Consider the following 21,226-nt stretch of genomic DNA (forward strand, 5'->3'; position numbering starts at 1 on the left):
ACTCATCCAGGGAAGCTACACTGTACACGCCTGGAGAGATTTTAGGTGCACAGGGGTGCTACCGTCACTAATGACACAAGAAGTGCACTCTGAAGTCAGCAGTGCTTTCTGCACAGCACTCATTGCCAATACATCTTCCCTCAAGGGATGTTAACAGCTGATGGAAAATGCCATGTTTTACCAACAGACCTTTATATTAAACTAGGATGCACCACAATATGTTAGCATTTAATGAATAAAAACAACATATGAAAAAGGGAGCCACAGCTAATGCACACATGCTTTTGCATTCACTGCTATTCTGAGACCCACATAAACCAAAGGTGTATGTAATACTATTCTGAACCAAAACTAGGCCATTTTTTTTCTATAACTACTTTTATGAATTATGGCAGCATCCAAAAAACAGTTGAGGACAAGGTCTTCCAAGGCTTTAAATGAAAAAAAAAAAAAAAAAAAAAATTCTGCTCCAAGCCAATTTTGAACCCTAACACAAGTGAAAATAAAAGGGAAAAAGAGAGGGAAGGGAAAGATAACAGAAGAAATGTGCAGTTAAACAAATATGTAATTGCATATCTTTTATAACTCCCAACCACTGTTACCACACTGTAAATAAAAGAATAGGTGTTGCTAGCCTTAGGCCAGTCATTCTGAGTTTGAAAGCACTTCTGACTCCATGAGGACTCATTCAGTGTAACAGGCAAAAACCACACTAACACCTAGAAAGTAAACCTCAACTTGCAGGATCCTTCTTTCTGTGACAGCTTCCACTAAGTCAACCAAGAGCCTCCAATTAATGATGCTCCACTACTTTCATGGCTGCTGGGAGTCCTGCAACCATTCAATTAACAAGTCATTTTCCCAGCTGCACTCTCCAACTTGAGACCACGCTTACAGCCAGCATAGTGCACTGCACCTGCCAATTTTTGCCGATAACAGCTGATCCTATTTCAGATTCTTCAGAAATGTCCATTATTTCCCACTTCATCATGCTCTAAATTGGTACAACCTAATATTTGCCAGCAGGCTCCAAGTTGCAAGGAAACCAGATGGCTCCCCTCCCTTAAGTAGGTGTTACAGCTCCGCTTACCCCATTGATGAAGATAGTCTAGCTGAATTACTTGAAATATTAAGGAGAAAAGGATAAAGCTATCAAATATGCATGAGTTTTTGACAGCAGAGAGTGAGGAAATTTTTGCTAATCAACAGTAAGAGGAAAAAGAATATATTTTAACTCTTTGAGATAGGAAAAAGCAGAGTTTTAAAAAAAAGAATTTAAAACTTCTTTTTTTACAACGTGTTACATGTGTACAATAAAGTGCTCCAGCTCTTGATATCAAGCTCTGAATCTCTTGTAAGAATTAGATTATAAATTCCACTGTCTGGAATCCAATTTAACACTGAATCTGTTCTTTTTAAAACAACAAAATCCCTTACTTTTTTGTTCAAAGCAGCATCTAGTTGAAATGTCAATAACAGAGCAAGCATCTAAACATGAAGTGATAAAAAATATAAACAAAAGTAAATCTCAGTATTGGTAGAAGATTAAAGACAGAAAGAAGACTCCTCCCCAAACAGTCAAGCTAATGTACTTCTAAGAATGTCAGAGGCTTCCTGAAATAACTGGGAAAAAATTATTTTGGTCTGCTAAGATAAAAAATGCTTTATAGCTTTATGACTTTATTTTTGTAGAGGACTGTTTTTAAACAGCTTTGCCCACAAATGCTCGAAAGTACTTCCCAAATAGGCTATGAATACCAGAGCAAAGTCTGCTTACTACTTTGTAAAAGCAAACAGTTCTTCCTCTTCACAAAAAACTTTTAGAAACCTTTTTAAACATAAACATGATTGCAATTTTCTTATTTTGAACTCTGAATATGTAAACAAACATTGCTTTCTGGTGTCTGTCATCTAACTTCAGGCATATTTGCTTCCAGATGAGAAACTTAATGGAAAGTTCTGACCCACAGTCAGTGTCAGGAATTTGACATTTCTGGAAGCCTGTAGCTCTTATGACAATCTCTAATACCAGAACTCAACTTTCTCACTCAGTTTTGATCCCTTCTCTAGAAAGATCCTATATTTGAATTTCTGGTCCTGCTAAGCCCAAAGTGGCTTGAGACTTATGCCCTTGAGACTACAGCAAGACTGATTTTACCCCAAATCCATTCTTTATAGAGGGGATGTCCTAGAAAACTTGACATACGATTTAGAGGGATAAGGCTTGGATTTGAGTGCCAAACCAGTCAAACATTCCCAGCAGCCCTGCAATCCTGTCTAGAAATGCAAAATCTTGCAACAGCAAGCCTTCTATTATCTGAGGGACTTTATCATGCAGGAGACATGATGAGATGGTGCAGTAAAACTTTTCACAGGGTCTCAGTAATTACTGGCTCTGAGTCCTGCATGCTGAGATAAGGATGCACCAGTTTCAGTTCATGGAACTACTGTGCCTATTTCTCAGGAAGACCTTCCCCAGCTGTGAGTAATCGTACCAGAGACAGCTCCAGCTCATCTGGTTTTGGGAGTGAAGAAGGGTGGGAGTGGATACCTCTGTGCACAGAGCCTCGTTCACTGCCAAACAACCTTTTCGTACAATGGGAGCAGTAGACAAGTGCTGTTCATGAAAAATTTGGTGGCCTTGATCAGGAAGCCATACCCTCCACCCTGCCACAATGCAAGCTGTCATGACTTTAGCATCCAGGCAGAAAGCCCATGCGATATGAACTAAGGGAGAGGTTTTTTTCCTTCTTCTGGCTTTTAGATATGACTGTCTTAGATACTTGTGACTTTACCACATAGGTGCCAAATATTAAGCTACATCACTCAGGACTTCTTCACTGCCAAAATTATTTTTTATTAGTCTCCACATAAATCTCTCTTTTTTTTTCTGCAGAATTTATTATGGTCAGTTTCTCTCAGTCTCTGTTGCATGGGCTTGCACACACAGATATGCACGCACACTTCTAATTTCTAATACATGTTGTTTTAAAAGGGACCACTTGTAAATGGTTTCAACATATTTCTCTTTAAAAGGATGAGCAGATACAGGAGAGAAACTGTCATCTATACTGATGGCCCCATGTGGGATCAAATATGTTCTTTATATCCTGATATGACTTAATGAACTACAGTTTCAATAGGCAATATTATGCACCTATTTACATAACGCAGATGGAATGAAGAGTAAGGAAAATCTACTTCTTGTCCAGTGTGGGTGACAATTAACTCTAGGTTTAGTTCAAATAGAAAATTATTACTTTGGAATTTATTTTTTTTATTATTATGGAACAAGAAAGAAACATGGGAAATTCAGATCAGATTTAAATAATTAATCCTTACTACATCTCCCTTGACAAATAAGCCAGTGCATTTACTAATCCATGTTAGTGGCAAAATTATTCTATCCCAGGTTATACTTCCAAGGGACACTTTGATACACTGTGGTCACAACAGCAGCTCCTGGGTTGTGGCGTTTCACTGATAGTGCTGTCTTCTGTAAGAAGGACAATTTTTTTTATTGAATACTCTTACTTTCTAGTCATTGAATCCCTGGGTAAGGGATTAATTTTTGACTGACATATGCCCTACCAAAGAGAGGACTTCACTGTGTGACTTACAAATTTACTTCAGCATGCACTTGATACTGTGCAGACCAAAGTGTTACTAATGTATGACTAAAATGTCATTCTTTTCTAAATAAGAAAAGATTGCTTAAATTCTCAGTTTTACACATGTGATTCAGTATTTTGATAAATTGGAGCCAATTTGGACCAAAAAGTACACTTTATTAAGACTTCCATTTGCTACAAAATCTTTTTTTCTGTCTGTATGGAAACTATTAGCTAAAGAATGGTGCTGCTCAAATACAGGTATAAGATCAGAACATATAGAAAAGAAATACAGGTATAAGACTCAAACCTATTTTAAAAGAAAAAAGTTACAAATCCCCTCAAATCTCTACATACCTAATACAAAAGAACAAATTGGAAAGGAAAAATAACATGCTCAAGTTTTTAGAAAGGAACCACTGAGCAGAGCAGAAAACAAAATTAAAATTATTAATAAAACATCTTCACAATGTCCCCCTGAAAGACTGAAAATATTTTCACCTAGGGACTGCTGATTTTTATACTTTACAGTTCATAAATATTGAGAAGATCATGTACATCCCTACTTTATGCCTTGCGGAGACTTTGGCAACTTGCAGTTCCATATCCGATTTTGTGATTAAAATAAACAGTCTGAATTTATTACTGCATTTTCACTTCAAAGCAGGTATTTTCAGGAAATATTAAGTTCATATGCCCTCATTAAACTAGTTTGCTAGTATTATAATTTATGTTCTGAAGCACAGTGAGATTATTAAGTAACTAAGGGCATAACTATACAGGATTCTTCTGTCTCTGCTGGGTTCCTGAGAGGACTGTGTCTGTAAAAGCATTTTCAGACCTAAAAAGTAGTCTTTCAGAAAGCTAAAACAGCTTTTCCTTACTATTATCCCTACCAATAAATGCAGGATTACAATCTTTCTTCTGCTGTAGCCAAATAACAAAACAGCCTTTGATTCAAATGGACATTAGGAGGAAGTACATAATACTTTCTTTACCTAATATTTTACATGTTCTTTGGTAAGTTAGTGCAGAGGACACACAGCAATTCCAAGAGTTTACCAGTGGGATATTAGCAGACAAATTTGTGCTAAAGGTTCTTCAACCAAGTCATATTGAATGTATCTATAATTTTAATTTTTTACATGTTTTGGTAATTCAGATTAAACAGTGTCTAGAGAAAGCCTCCAAAGTACTCCATGGACAATTTAAATTCATTTGGCAAAACCTACAAAATCTTGCCTCAATTATTCATTTAGATGCCATTTTATAAAGAGTAATTAGTAAAGCACAGTTAAAGAGAAAATACTATAGCTAAACCAAAACATTATTTAATGGTTTTGTATTAATCTCTAACAATCCACTATTGCCTTTTCTAATTTATTGCCAGGGAGGAACAAGAAAATGTGGAACAGACTTTCTGCAAGTGGTTTATCCATCATGGAAGATAGATTTCTGAAACCCACACAGTGATTGAGAGCAGAGTTATTCCATGCACACAGAAAATATAAGAAGCGCAGTACATGCGCTTGCTTGAGCAGATTCAGACAAAATGATAGCTGCAGAAATACTTTCCTATGACACATCTTAAACTTCAAGTGTTCTGTTCCTCCACTCATAGGTTAAGGCATATGTCTCATTCTCTTTTCCAAAAGCCTGCTAGATATTGTCAGCATGTTCTCAAGGAATGAAGTTCCTAAAACCCTACAGCAGATAGCCTTCCTAACCAGGGTCATCCACATACACAACAATGTATAGTCAGGAAAAAGCAAGCCAATAATTTTTGTCTACAACATGGGTCTTTGAAAGGCAGCAGTACTTAGCAATCTATTTGCCTGTAACACAAGATCTTTCTCATTTAGCAGCGATGTCACTTCTAACGCACTGAGGGGCTGAAGGAATGTAGCATATTAGAACAGCATGTGCTTGGAAGAGCGTGTCATCATGATCTTGCAGAATCAAAATAAATGATGCATGCAACAGAAGTAAACACTAAGCCCTGGGTGGTGAACTGGGAATTTTTTTTCTTTCTCCTTAGTTTTAAGAAGGAAAATGGTTTGTAGTGCTGGAGAACAAGTTTGGTGTATCCCAGAGAAATGTGTAGTCTGCTGCAAAGTCTGTTCAGGAGTTAAGCATGGCAACAAACCTTATGGAAACTAATGTCTAAAGAACTGAGAAGAAAGAAAATAAAACTAAATGCAACATCATTAAAAATAGATGAACTCACCAAAAAGAAGTATGATTTCTAGATCCCCCTCCACTTCCTGAAACAATGCTAGCTATTTAGCCTTCAGCTCCAAGTATGAGGACTCTCTTGCTCTCATCTGTCATCTCTGAATCTCTGATCTGCTGTGTGCCTTCGATATGCCTAAGGATTTCCTTTTTCTTTCTATCTGTCCCCTATGGACACCCTTTTCCATAATGAGACACTCATGACTACACCAAAGCTCCTTTGAAAGCAAAAAATATAACCAAACACAGCTTTACTCAACATCAGAAAGAGTGGGAGAATACAGCCTATTTTTACTTATAAATTATTCAGAAAGCTAAGTAAAAAGTGCAGTCATGAATTCATGGGCTTGATCCTAATTCCTTTGAAGTCAGTGGCAAAACTCCAGCTGCCTTCAACAGTGGAAGGACTGGTGCCCATCTGGCACCAATTTCAGTACCAGAAGAGTCCCTGTTGAAGCTTGTGTAGATTTTACTGACAAACTATTTTTTCATCAAAAAATGAAACTCATTGGAACTTAAGTACTTCCCAGGAACTTGCTTGTTTTGACAAGATGTCAATCAGGAAACTGTTTCACAGATGATGCTTCTCAGCTAAGACAAGAAATTACCAAAGCCAAAGTGGTTTAGGAGTTCAACAGGGTACTTGGACTCCTGGCTGAAAGTTCCTGTGTGGGGAATGGCCATGGGAGACCTTAAACAACACTAACACTTTCCGAACAGAAAGCCACCAGCTTTCTGACTATGCTGAGTATCCTTCACTCTTGTTCTTGTATATTGGAAAATCTTTGTGACTCCCCTCCTGAGTCCAGGTGTCCACCTGCACCATGAGGGAAGAGGTTGGTGCTAGCAGAAGTGTGAGTAGTCTTACACTGGGCAGCAACCTTGGCTGGGGACCCGGATGAATCAGGAGGCTTTCAGAAGCAGTTCTGATCATGTCCTCATGCCTCACCAAAACCTGGCAGCTGTATGAGCCCTGTATCATTACAGCCAGTTAGTGCAAGGATGGGAGCCCTCTGAAGCAACCTTGTGCTGCATCTAGAAAGCCCTTCACTTGTGAAAACTTTCACTAGTAGCCAACTGTACCTAAAACTTCAGCACAGGCTAGGAAAGATTGTTTAGATCCTGGAGCAGAGCTGTAAGGATCACATGTAAACTCTGTGCAATATCTTTAGAAAGAGCCAAGTTTTGTGTTTTCAGAGTTTGCAGGCAACTTTCTACCTCCTTCCTTCCTTAATGTTTCACAAGGTTCCTGGTGCTATTGCTTCCTCAAGTGATCAACAATACCCTTAAAATTATGAATTAACAGAAAATTAACAGGTTCAATAAATACCATCAGCTAAGGGAGTTAAGTATCACAAACTAAGGGCAGAGGATGTCTTCAGAGATAATACATACACCAGGCCTGGGAGTCTTGAAGCAAATGGCTTCCAAATTATGTTGTGTGACCCCAAGTAATTATAAATGGGATTGTGAATGAGGAACATCATGCTTATGTTGTTGCAGAGACCTTTCTCTTCCTGATAGTTGCACTGTGCACACATGCTACCAGACATGACATTGTGCCCTTTTGCTCATACTCTCATATTTGTTCCTGGAAATAGTTCTTGAAAATGCTGGTTTTGGAATTATCAGGGTTGTGTGAAAGAAGCAACAATACATCATTTTTTTTAAGGAAAACACTTGCTTCCAGCTTAATGAGACAAAACATAAAGGATGAAAGAAAAAAACCATATTTTTGCTGAAGTCCTTTATAAATTTGGTAAGAAAAGTGTTCTGGTGGGTAATGAGAAGAAGACCTACACCATCACCTCACACCATCAATGTTACCTGCAGAAAGCATGAAGTTGGATAAATCTTTGGAGGTCTTGGAGGCTCTTGGAATTGCAACACAAGGAGCACATGGCAAAGCCAAAGTAATTTTTCAAGTAATGCAAGGCTTTGCCTACACTGAGCAAGCAAGGAGTCTTTGTTGCAAAGATTTACAACTTTGTATAGAATAAGAAATCTTGTGCATTTGGGGAAAATTAAGTTTTATGCCCTGTAACTGAAGATTACCTGTGGGGGATCGCATACAAATAAATGCACTGTACTCTCTATCTCTGGTAAAGCAGAAATGAAGAATGAAAGCAAATGCCAAGAAAATGTTTTGGTTCAATTAATTGTAAAAGGAGCCAAGGTATATACAACTCAAGCAGATATTAGTATTAAAAGGTTGTGATAAACAGCCTTTGCTCTGTGTGTACTATATTTAGAGACATTTTTTACTACATAGGCTTCTGGCTTCTGCTTCTCAAATACAAGACAGAAAAGGACTGCTGGATGTGGTACAGGGTATTTACAGTAGTGTGACATCCCATGGGGCTATATAGTTAGATTCTGTGTGCATGGAGCTTCTGCTACAGCTGGCTATAAAGCAGGGTTGCTGGTTGTGGTGGAGGGTTCCTGCATCAGCTCCAGGGTCACACTGCATGTTTCTCTGGAAGCAGCCAACACAAATGGATGTCAGCTGTCTGTCACAAAACTGCTGTGTCTTCGGAGAGATGCATCCAGTCTTTGGGTTTACTGTTTGCCAGTTGGGGTGAAAGTATGAGTCAGGACATACTGTGCTGCTGTTTCACCAAACCATCAGATGACTCCCTGGAGGGAGAGTTCTGAGATGTTTCTCTGAAATGGGAGATGAACTATGTGTGTTTGAAATGGGCAAATGTACCAGGATACATGAATTGTTTGTGTGATAGGAGGACTGGTCTTCTTAACTATGCAAACAGATGAAAAAAGCAATTGTGCTGGGAGAAACATGGCTTGACAGCTTGAGTGTGTGTCTCCTGTGGTTATTACAGAGCAAACTCTACTTTGAATTGCCTGCACATTTAAAGCATCTTCTTCCCACATAGATGTGCTGACGCCTGGTACAGCAGCATGGCTCTTTTTCCTCAGTGGGAGCATTAATTTGCATCCTTTTTTGCTCCATGAAGTGACCAGTTATTTTAAAACGATTTTTACATAACCCTGTCTTACCTTGGAGACCTCTATACTTCTGTCATACTGCTAAAAGGCAGACAATAGATTGGGATGGCATTATGGGGCTTGGGCTGTGGCTATTTCACACTGCATAACAGACACTTCTCAGTTTTTTTGGAACCTTGACCAGTAACTGAAAGCCAGTCTGCAAGATATGAAAATAAGCTTTCTGTGCTATACAATGATGCAATTGGGTTCACAACCCTCCCCCCTCACCTTGTGGAAGAAAAATCTGACAAGGGTGAACTGTGATAAATTCCCTAAATTCTGAAATTCTGAAAATTCTTGACTGAAAATGGCAGCACTCAGCGTCACACTCATGGCATGAATCACTGCCCCTCACCTCAAAGAACCATTTATAGACCTCTCTGGAGAATCCAAGATGTTAAAATATGATTGGGGGCAAGGTTGAGTTCAGAGTGAGAGGTCTCTTCATTGACTTGAAACAGCTGCAGTCAAAAGTACATTGAACACCCTGGCTATCAAACTAGAAATGTTACTTGTTCTTAATTAAACTTTTTGAGTTTAATTTCTGGTTTAGGGTAAAGGACACATACCCAGTGCAGTGAATCAGCTAGTGCCCTTGCCTCTTGTACACTCATCTGGAACTGGATCAATGTTCTGTTTTCTGTCCAAGCCTGCACTGCCACAGGTGTCACTGCTAGATAAGAGGTGTGCCATTTCTTCAGCCCCAATGAGCTTGGAGCAGATCATTTAGGATGCTCAAGCACATGTGTCACATTACTGCAATAAAGTGCGATGATTGCCAGCATTAGTCATTTTTATGACATCCATATGCAAATGCTGTTTATGCTAGTATGCTACAAGTGGAAGGAATTTGGAAAACCACTGCTCTAGGCCATGCTGTTTGAACTCTGAGATGGCAAAAGGAATGGGCTAGCAAAAAATCTGCACAGTAGGAAATCTTTCTGAAACTGCAGAACACTGGGGGTATTTTTCATGTCTGTGGAATTACTCAAGCTCAAATATTTTCCTAACACATTCCTTTCTGAAAACAGACTGCCCTGAATTGCACCTGCATTCTGTAGGCAGAGAGACAAGTTGTCCCAAGGAAACTGAAATTCTGCAAACTGTGACCAAATCATGTGATGCAGTCACACAGAGACATTTATTCATATTTTTATTATTTTTGCCATTAAATGCTGAAAAGCTCCCACCACGCATCAGAATTCCATTGTGAGAAGCATTATGTAAACACAGAACAAGACAGCTCTTGGCCCGAAGAAAGCACGATTTAGGATGGGGACAAGAGACAATGTATAGTTATAGACAAAATATATAATGCAACAGTCTTATCAGGAAGACAAACAGAGGATTTTGCACAACATACATCTTTTCTAGCCATCACAGCCAAGAACAATTTTAGAGAAGAATCCAGAGGAGCGATGCTCATGCAGATGTTTGGAGCATTCATCACAACAGTGAAAAACAGAGCACCATGGAAGAAAATTTGGATTAAAAAAAACTGACAGATTGCCATAGCTGAAATTCAGTAATAAATAAAAGACAATAGGCAGAGAGAGTAATGAGTAAGCAAAGGCTTGCAAGTAAGGGCAAGTTTTATGGGCTCTAGAGAACAGGAAAAGGCTCCAGAGAGAAAGAAAGAAAGGAGTAGCAGCAGATGATCACATCAGACTGTCAATAATGAGGCACATCTGTATTTGCTAAGGATGCAAAAAGGATGTAGCCATAATCAGGGTATGACCTGATAAGAGTTTGATCTTTGCAAAAGCTCAGCAATCAGGTTGGACAAAGACTGGTAGAACTGCCAGCCACATGAATGAATGAAACCATTCATGAGGATATGATTCTCACTGGTAATGTCTTTATTACTTGCCATGAAAGTACATTTCCCCTCTTTAACCAGTGGCCAAAGTAACACACTTAACTGTGTACTGCACGGAAAATTCAGGTATGTGCTTAGTGAGAGTTCTCCTTGCAAAGGCAGACCTATATGTCACTGGAATGGTGTGGAGCTGCCTTTGACCTTAAACTCAGCCTCAAGAGTGCTTTTGTGCCTTCAAGGACCACCATATGACAAAACCTTGTGCTTGAGACAGAGCATGACCCTAAGCAGTAACCAGCCAGGGTTAAACAATGATAGCCCCCCAGGTGCTGTAAGGCAGAGAAGCTCAGTGCCAGTATCAAGAGCTCCCAGATCTCATCTGGCCTGGGACATTTCCAAGAATTCAGTATTAATCATTTCTATAGTTCTTCTTCCACTCCCATAATTCATATATTGAGGGACAGTAAAACCTTGCATCCACCAAATCAATATAACCACACACATCTCTATCCTAAGCGATGCACCTATGGAAGTGAAAGGCTTTGGCTGGGAACAGGCAAGTCTAAGCAATAGACTGGAGCAAGGAGGGAAGATGCTGAGGAAATTATTTATCAAAGGTTAAAGTCATAGTCCTTCCTCCTGGACTAAGAAAAGAAAAAGGATACAAGAGGAAGTTATGACTGTAAATTCCTTACTATGTTGTTGAGACTGAAGCAGATCAGAGAAAAGGGGTAAGGGAGATGACCATCAGGGAGTGCTCTCCCTCCTTCTGCATGGTTGTTTTCTTGAGAAACAGAGCTGCCTCTTCGCTCAGTGCCATCCCTTTAGCCATGTGGTAAGAGGAAAATATCTCCAGCATGAGTCTATCACTGTCTGAATGCTCTGGCACCTCTCCTGCTTTGTCCCAAGGTTTCCAGAAAAATTCTGTTACAGAAAAATACTATTATAGAAAGCTTTCTCATGAAATTTCCTGTCAATTTGACTCAATTGTGTCTAAACAGATCGGAAGACTTCAAAGCAAGATTTAGAGCAGGACACTCCCTCCAGCCTCACTTAAGCAAAGACTAATATTATTAACCTGGTTTATGGAGTATCTAGTATACTTTGTCATAAAATTATAACTTAATAAAATAATTAGGTAAGTCAAGGGACAACTAGGAGGTGGAAGAGGTTGCTTGCACAAAGTCCCACATTCCTCACTTCACCGTTTTGGCATGATGGCTTAGAGCACGGTGCAACGGCAGCAATTGCTGCAGGATAACTGTGGGTGGGAGCTGCTGCCCTCACAGACGTCCTTTTCTGCAGTGTGAAATACCACATGGCCTCCTTTCCTATCCTCCCTCCTTCTGCCCTGCATCAGCATGGATGTTCATTACTATGCAGTAAATGGGATGATGAAACAGGTATGACTGGAAACTAAAACAACAGCTCCAACTTAAATGAATAGCTTTCAACAGGGCGTCTTCCCTGATTCATCTCAGCACACAGATATATCTGGTGGTCCTGGAACATGGAGGGCAGAAGGAAAGAATTGTCACACATGACGTAAAAGCAGGACAGTCCCTTTGGCAGCACCCTTGCTTTTGTCAGATTAAAAGAATGCCAGTATTACATTCAAAAACAATGCAACAGGAGATAAAATAAACAATGGCTGGTCTACTTTGTAAAGGAATAAAGTAAGCAAAACCAATGCAATTTCTTCTACAGGATAGACTAAACACGAAAGGGTCAGCCCTCAGGAGTCCTGTGTGTTCTAGAGAAAATCTGGAAAAGATAGAGATTCCTAAATTAATTCCAACTATCTTCCCCTGTTTCTGATTTTTGTTTTTAATTTGCAGATTCTTCCTCTAGTCTTTTGAATTTGTTTTTTTCAATGTTCAGCTCTAACACCTAACAAAATGTCAGAGGATTTCAGACTTAAACATCTGGTTTTGGCACAGCTAATAACATTTTTAGGCAAAAAACCAACTTCATCTGTTACTTTTATTATTTGAAGCATGCATTCAGCATACACACACGCTCCCAGATCTCTTTGTGCCTAGAATAAAAACAGTATGACCATTTCAGCATCTGCGACAATAAGAAGTAAAGAAAGAGGTAAAAACCCGATTCATTGCTACATCCTATCAGGAAACTTGTCATTCTTTAAAAGTTCAAAAGGTCAAGCTCAGAGACGTTTGTGACAATTTACCATGGTAGAATAAGCATAAAATCATGGAATGGTTTGGGTTAGAGAGGACCTTAAAGATCATCTAGTTCCAGCCCCGTCACAGGGGAGTGCTCTAGCCTTCTGATCAACTTTGTGGCCCTTCTCTGGACTTCTTCTGACACATTGACATCTTCGTTATGTTGGGGTCCCTAGAGCTGGACGCAGCACTGCAGGTGGGGTCTCATGAGAGCAGAGAATCATCTTCCTTGCCCCACTGGCAATGCTGCTTTGGATGCAGCCTAGGATGTGGCTGGATTTCTGGGCTGTGACTGTACACTCCAGAGTAATTTTGAGTTTCTCACCCACCAGCACCTCCAAGATGTTATTTTAAGGGCTGCTATCAATCCATTCTCCATGCAATCTGTTCTTGTGCTTGGGATTGCCCTGACCCAGGTGTAGGATCTTGTACTTGGCCTTGTTGAACTTCGTGAGGTTAACATGATCCCACCTCTCAGGCCTGCCCAGGTCTCTCTGGATGCCATCCCTTCCCTCCAGTGTGTTGACCAAACCACAGAGCTTGGTGTCATCAGAAAACCTCAAGTGTACTGAGGGTACACTTGATCCTACTTTCCATGTCACCAACAAAAGTTTAAAACAGCACTGGTCCCAATACTGACCCCTAAGGAATGCCACTCATCACTGCTCTCCACTTGGACATCAAGATGTTGACTGCCACTCTTTGAATGCCACTCTTTGAATGCCACCCAGACCATTCCTTATCCACTGAATCTGTCAAATCCATGTCTCTTCATCACACTTATGCAACATGCTCTCTTCTGAAAACAGAGATCCAAGGGGGCTCTAACAGATACTCCTTGGCAATTCCTTTTTGGTGTCACTCTCATCAACTGTCCCTCCTGTCCCTCTGGTGGAGACCATCTTATCCACCACTGGCACAGCAAAGGATAACATATGCTTCCACCTCTGCCAGGTCCTTTCACAGTCTGGGGTTTAATACTGGACTCACTTTTCTTCATTTTCAGCATCAGTGCTGTGGCAGACACATGGAAACATTTTGCTCTTTGCTCATGGGGCTGTGGCCACCGAAAAAGGGGCAGAGAAGGCAGCCCGTTTGCCAGGGTTATCTCCCCAAACCCTCCTGCCAACCTCCCATGTCTACACTTGGATTTAAGATCCCCACTCAGAGTTTTAAGACATCAGGAAAGCTCCCCAAGAAGGAAGTTAATTAAGATGTGCAACATGCACTAACAAGGACACTAGGAAACAAGATGAAGAATGCTGGTGTGAGAAATAATGAAATCCTCTAGGATTTTATGTTTAATTAGCTGTTAGACAGTGTATCTGTTGACATATAGCTTCTTAATATACATTCATGCATTAGCTCTAGGTAAGTGAGACTGAAATATACTTTCTTTTCAAAAGGAAAAAGATCCCAGGAAGTCATCAGTGCTGAAACAATGTTTAGAAGCTGTCAGAGGTGATCAATGGCTGGAAAAGATCAAAGATCTCTTCAGTAGCTTCTCTAGAGAGCATGGACTATTGATGATATCCTCTAGACTCCACTCAGAGCCCTGGGATAGTGGGTATGCTCAATTGGGAATGCTATTTTCTAGTGCTTGGCAACTGCATTGCTGGAGTTTGTCACTGCAATGGTTGTGTGCAGAGACTCCATCTTCTCAGAGGCTTCTGAGCAGCACTGGCAAATCCAACACATTTGTTGCACAGGCAGAAGTTATCTCAAAGAGCTGTGCTATTTACTTGTTCCTTCTGAGGTCATCACTGGTACTTGTTTTGCAAAACAAGCAACACTGCTACCATAACAGAAGAACAAAATCTTTGGGGCAGAACCCAAAACTCAGTGTAGAAATAACAGAAATGAGACAGAATTGCACCCAGGACCAGAAAACAAGCATGGTTGAGGTGATCTGGAGGTGAGGGGAAGGGCTGATATGCTGAGAGCACAGGGAAATGGCAGCAGTTGTAGGTCAGTTTTGCACCAAGCAGATGACAGACTGGATTTTGCAGGGGAAGTGCTGGAAATCCTTCAGTAGATTGTGCCTATAGATCGAAGTCTTGTTATCAGATCAGCTTAGATACCTAGGAACCTAATTTTTGGCATCTAGGAAGCAGCACTTCAAAAATGCCCTGTACAGACACAGAATTGATAGATATAACTTTGAAAGACTCAGGAAATGGGCCTATTTGCAAAGGTTGTGTGCTTAAGCTGGTTGTGCTGGAAACCTTTTTTGCTATAAATTGCTCCAGAGAGTTATTTTTACAAAACACAGTCTAGGAAATTCACATGTTACTCATAATTAGCAGGGGTGGGTGGGAAAGATATTTTTGGATATGACAGCTGGCAAGTTTCTGGTTTAACAGGCCCTGAAACAATAAGAGGTGATAACAACTTGGATCTGGTTTTGATGAACAGAAATATTGGTCATAACATATAAATCTGAATAATTTTGAGTTCATTCAAATGAAAGTAGGCAAGAGTAAAATCAAGAGAAGACCTGTAACTAAAACTGTCAGTTCTCAAAAGGCAAATTTTCACAACCTACAGCTGTGTCTAAATATACATGCTGGCTCTCACCATGGCTCACATAGATCTCATCATTGTCAGGGCTGGAGGATGACTCAAGTATGACAGTACTCCAACCTATCCTTGTATGCAGGCTTCCCCTCTGTGGCACCCACCTGAGATGAACTTTCAGTGTAAACATGGTGTTCCCTGACAAAGAAACCAGAAAGCAGCCCTGCTTTGACTTGTCCAGACACAGCCTGAGAGGACTGAGTAACTCAAAAAGGTCTATAGAGCTGAGGTGCTCAGATAGTCCAGGGGAAACCTGACATTTAAGTCAAAAGGTGACAGTGCAGCTCAGTTTTGTATCCTGAAGATGGAGGAAAGTGTTAGAGAATCTGTATGAACGATCACTTTATGAAGGGTGCTAGAAACCAACACAGAACTTAAAAGAAACTAGTAAAATTAAAAAAACTCAAAATTTTCTGCCCAAAGTCATGCTAATTTACATTTTACATAGGAAATTAAATCAAAGAGCACAAGGTTCTTTATTTATAGAAGCAAAAGGGTACATAAGAAATCAAGCTGTTATGCAGAAAAGATAGGCCACAGATTAAAAATAATGTAAATATATAATATATACATAATAGACAAATATATATTTATATATTGTAATATGTTGTATACTTAATCTTCTTTTCACCTCTTACAGCTAATATTTTTAGTTTTCCTGACTAACAAAATCTTTATTTGAACTTCCATAAGTTATTTTACTTTGTAAGCATGTAAGGTTACTTTAAATCAATGAGTTTTATTAATGGATTGATGTGAAAATAGAGATCCCTCTTTCAGCCTACAACACAAATTCTGCACGTTTTAGTTTGAATGTGAAACATGAGAACTGTATTTTGCACTCCATTCACACAGGAATCTGATACCATAAAGTATCTTGGAATATTCTATAGTATTCTATATAGGATAAAAACAAGTGGGGGCAATTTTTTAGAAGCTATGAAGGTGCAGGAATGAAATTCTTAGAACAAGAATACGTACAAAACTTGAAAATGCATATCAATAAAGCTTTTCAGCAGAAATTGGCTGAACATCTCTTCGAGCTTACGTTATTGTCAGCTTAACAAGGTTCTTATTCCATTTTTATCTGACATACAAAAGGAGAGAGAACAGAAAAAAATCAATTGTGATGTTAATGGGTATAATTCTTAACTCATTAGTGTTACACCTACTTACTACTGGGATTAATTTGCTCCTCTGAGATTTAGTAAGTCAGCTTTTCTAAAATCATCTACATTAGCTCCCATCTACCCACCTTTCAAAAGCTTCCATTTTTATTCACATCAAATGATACTTGCGAGGCTAAAATGAACCATTTTGTCAGTCCTCAAAAACAGAGATTGCACGTTCTTTTTGAAAAAGGCACCAAACAAATGTTACTATTTAATGAACATCTAATGCTGCAGGTTTTTTGGAAGGCTTTTATGAAAGATACTTGGAAAGATTTCAGAGTGTGCTACCACCAAGACCACACAAAAATAAATGATGGGTCAGACATCAAGGTTAAATTAATTATTATGAGAGTCCCATAGGGACCCATCTGTCCTGCAGCTGAAAGGAGAAACCAAACAGACTGAGGAGAGAAAAAACATAGAAAAGAAGTGGACAGGGCAACAATGATTTGTTGAAAATGGTTAAAATAGCTATTAGAACTAGAAATACAGATGCGGACACATCTGAGTTTTCAATAATATAGCTGTGATGACTGCCACTGGGGACACCAGCATAGTGGGAGATGGCTGATGAGAATCTGCATATAGAGAAAAAAGGGAGAAAATCTGCCATCCAGCCTGAAAGTGTAAACCATCTGCATTCATTTGCAAGCTAACTAAAGGCTACCCTCAGCAAAGTTATACAGCTAAGGACCTTCTGCTGCTGGGAAGATGGATCTCCGTGACACTACTCAACAACCTCAGCTGGGATCCTGGTAAATGTGCTCACATTCCCCTGTGTGGGTTAAGCTGTTTTAGGATGACTGCTAGATCCTGTAGTACAGCACAAAACTTAAATGGATGGTCTGCTCTGCAAAGATAATTTTGGAATGAAAAATCATTATTTTCTTTAAGAAGTACATTTGCCTTTGGATTTTGTTTTATTTTCACTTCTGGTTGAACTCTTTTTAAACACTGACTTGCAAGAATTGTTTTCCCTGGGAAGTCTTCTGGACCTATGCTGCAGGGCACTGAGACCATCGGCTCTGCCCATTCTCCTCCTCCCTCTTTCTCCTAGACCTCCTTTCTACTTTTTTCTTTCTTTTTTGACTGTGAAGAACAGGAGAAGATCCTCATTACTCTGCTTGGCTGCTCTGTAAAAAGAATTTTAAAGCTCCTAATATTACTTAATCACAGCTTTCAGTGCTCGTGCTGCCATAAAACATTATAACAATGGGTTGGCACTTCATCAATTGTAATTTGCTGATATTACAGTCACAGTGCCCAATATAATTGCCTTGCTCTACCACTGACTCATAAGGCTTCTTGATCTTGGTCAATCTTCTTTGCTCTGGGGGTTGCAGGCAGAAACTCTGCTCTAACAGGTCAGATTTTTGAATTTCCAGTTCCTGCCCATCTGAGCAGGATGCGTCCCTCCAAATACTTGGCAATACCATTGCCCTCAAATTTCACTTCAAGATACTTAAATCTATTATGACACATTTTATTCTTCATTATTCTCAATTTTACACATAGCAGCAGAACAAAACTTTCAAACAGAGATAATAACAGCAGTTATTAAGAATGAAGGAGCTAGCTTGAAATAAAAGAAAAAATTTAAATAAAATAATAAATAATAAATAAAAATAATAAATAAAAATAAATAAATAAAAATAAATAAATAATAAAATAAATAATAAATAAAAATAAATAAAATAAAATCAATTTTTTCAGGGCTTTGAATTCCTGGCAGGTCCAAAAGTCCTCTTAGCAAGAGCATGACTTCAAACCATACAGATATGCTTATTTCAGGACAGAAGCCACACTGAGGATCAATTTCATTATGTTGTGGGTTTTTTTTCTGTAGACAAATTAAAACAAATTATCTTTGTTTAAAAAAGACTAAATGACTTTTATTAGGGACAGCAATAAAGTAAGAAGAAACAATAGCCCAAACTCTCCTTGACAGAACATATTGTTTGTGACTCATGTTGTAAAAGTAATCATTGTGAGCTGTGAGTATTTGTTCCTTATCCACTTGTAGCTTCTCTGAATTTGGGACAGAGATGATACTACAGAGGCAGGAAAAACCCTCTCTGCAGACATGCAAGCACGCTTGTTAAACACTTGTAAGGAATAAAGAATAAGATCCATGCCATGTTACACTCATGTGGCTGTAAAGATAACCAAATATAATGCTGAGATAAAGACTTTCTAAAACTCTGCAGGGGCAAGGTATATTTCAATGTCTGCTGGCTTTTTGTGCCTCTTTCTGCCACCACGGTCTTGCTCTAAAAGCTGTCTTTCTGGGCTTCCTTTACAGAAATGGTGATCCTGGTGAGGAATTTGCTAACCACCCCTCCTCACCACCCATTGCAAAAGCTTTGTAAGCAACTGCAAAAGCCTTTTGTGCAAACACCTGTGTGAAGGATATGGCAGCACATTGCCAGGACAAAGTGTTACCACAGGGGGCCACAACAAGGATTATATCCACTGTTTGTAGCCTTGGCATGCTAAACCCTGAGATTCTCAAAGTGACCGGCTTGTTTTCTAATGCTCTGGCTTGCACAGCAAGGGTAAGAGCTCTTGTCTGGGCCGTGGGAGCAACCGGGGACATCAGAGGCTGCCAAGCTGGAATTCACTCTATCCGGAGTGCAGGGCTTAGGATGCCATGTGAAATCCCACACACTTCAGCCAATCAACTGACACAAGTAGAAGGCTACTGTGAGAATTAAACTTTGCTTATTCTACACATTTTGCCAAGATTTTGAAAACCACTTAATGGACTTGGAAAGACTTGAGGAGTGTTTTTACATTCAAGTACTACTTGTTTAATGGATTTCTTTTATAAATATCAGCACTGAGATTTTCAAAACTTCTTTGGGACTTGACCTGCTGATTCCTTTTAATTTTTAATGCAAAATAACATCTGAAGCTGACAACAGAAACATAATTGTATAACTTGAATACTTGCATAAGCTCATATTCAGAACAAAGCCTTCATCCACTATGTGGATGAAATAGGTGGCCTGGAGGATCACTTCCCTTTGGTTTTACAAAGCACTGCACAAATATTATGGCCGTGGCACCCAAGTATCTCATTTGAATAGGCCTTTCGAGTATCCAGATTTCAAATTTATACAGATAAAATACATGTGTGTGTATATACATGAATATACATATAAGTGTATACAATTGCATACACTATATATATACATATATATATATACACATATATATACATATATATATATACATATATACATACATACACACATATATATACATATAATATGTTTGTTTGTCTGGTATGAATGTATATGCATGCAGACATTCCTACATGTGTTCTTGGCCCCTGGTGCTGGCTGCCTGCCTGTTTGCAGCTCTTCAGAATCTGCAAGCATCAGTGTTCTGACTCTGCACAACTCCTGCTCCTCCATGGCCACCCAGGATGTGCTAGTGCTTGGAGAACTTCAGCAAGACATTGCACATGTTCCCTACAGGCTGTTCTGAGGTTATGAGCCCTTCACCCTTCAAGAGCAGCAATTATGGAGAACAGATACCTAGGAGTGGGAGGATGCTGCACAGTGCATAGGCAGTACCAGCCTACAGATGAAACTAGAGCTGGGGAAAGGTGGTGAGGTGCAATGGTGGCTGGCCGTGCAGAGATCCCCAGTTCACTTCTTCTCCAGCAGAATTCAGGACAGTAACACTGTACTTTCCCAGGATGAGAAAAACAAGGGGAAAAGGATGAAATCTGGGAGAAACCCAGCTTTCTAATTTAATCACAACAAACTTAACATGTCTTAAACATTCAGAATAGAAGAAAACTAGTCATTAACTTATGCAAGGCAGCTGGTTTCCCAATAACAGTTACTACACATTCTGGTTTTAATATTTTTGTTCTTGTCAACTGTGGGAATGCAATGTATATTAATGATGGTTTATTCCAAATTGGTCATTGTCGGAGTTAATAATTAGGTAGTCAGATACTAATTATCTCTATTTTGTCTCCAATCACTAACTAAGAAATCTGGAGAAATAATTTCAGAGGCAGGCACCAGAGCCACACACAGTACAGCAGGCTCTGCTGTGGGCACTAGAGATTCTTCACTACAGAGAGGCACCAGACAATGTCTGCAAGCAGAGTCAGGGTGAAACTGCTCTGAGTACTGGGTGCAGAGTGGCAGCAGCTCAGAAAAGTACACTTGCATGTGGTGCCCTTCTGGTCTTTGCACCCCTGGTTGACCCACGAGGGAGGAAAGCTCCTCAAAGACACCACCTGGCACCTGGACAACAGAGCTGCACTGGCAGGGCAACCACTGCTGGCTGCAGCCCTGGTCCCAAGTATCTGGCTGGACGGGCACCACCAGCAGGAGGACAGGCAGCAGTGGGAATAGGTGGAACCACAGGCCTGCACAGAGGAAGTGAAGTCTCAGCATTTACTCTGAAGTAAGAATCCTGTGAAAATTACAACAGGAAAGAGCTCAGGTTAAAGATGGGTCTGGCACACATGGAATGAGAGCCCTTGGGCACATGGGTGGAGGTGCCTGAGCCCCTGCTGAGGCAGAGGACACCCTCAGCACCCCTCTGAAGGTCTGTGCATTCAGACCACGGCTGAACCTGCTGCTCTCCACCAGC

At 39.8% G+C, this 21,226-nt stretch overlaps 1 protein-coding gene across 1 annotated transcript in view; it reads right to left on the minus strand.

Moving 5' to 3' along the window:
* Positions 1-21,226, minus strand: part of SH3RF3 (SH3 domain containing ring finger 3) — a 92,449-nt gene that overhangs the window by 63,686 nt on the left and 7,537 nt on the right. The window lies entirely within an intron of this gene.

Source organism: Pseudopodoces humilis, chromosome 2 (genome assembly GCF_049639895.1).
Source record: "Pseudopodoces humilis isolate 2021_Gansu_Grassland_sample_001 chromosome 2, ASM4963989v1, whole genome shotgun sequence".
Classification (NCBI taxonomy): Eukaryota; Metazoa; Chordata; class Aves; order Passeriformes; family Paridae; genus Pseudopodoces; species Pseudopodoces humilis.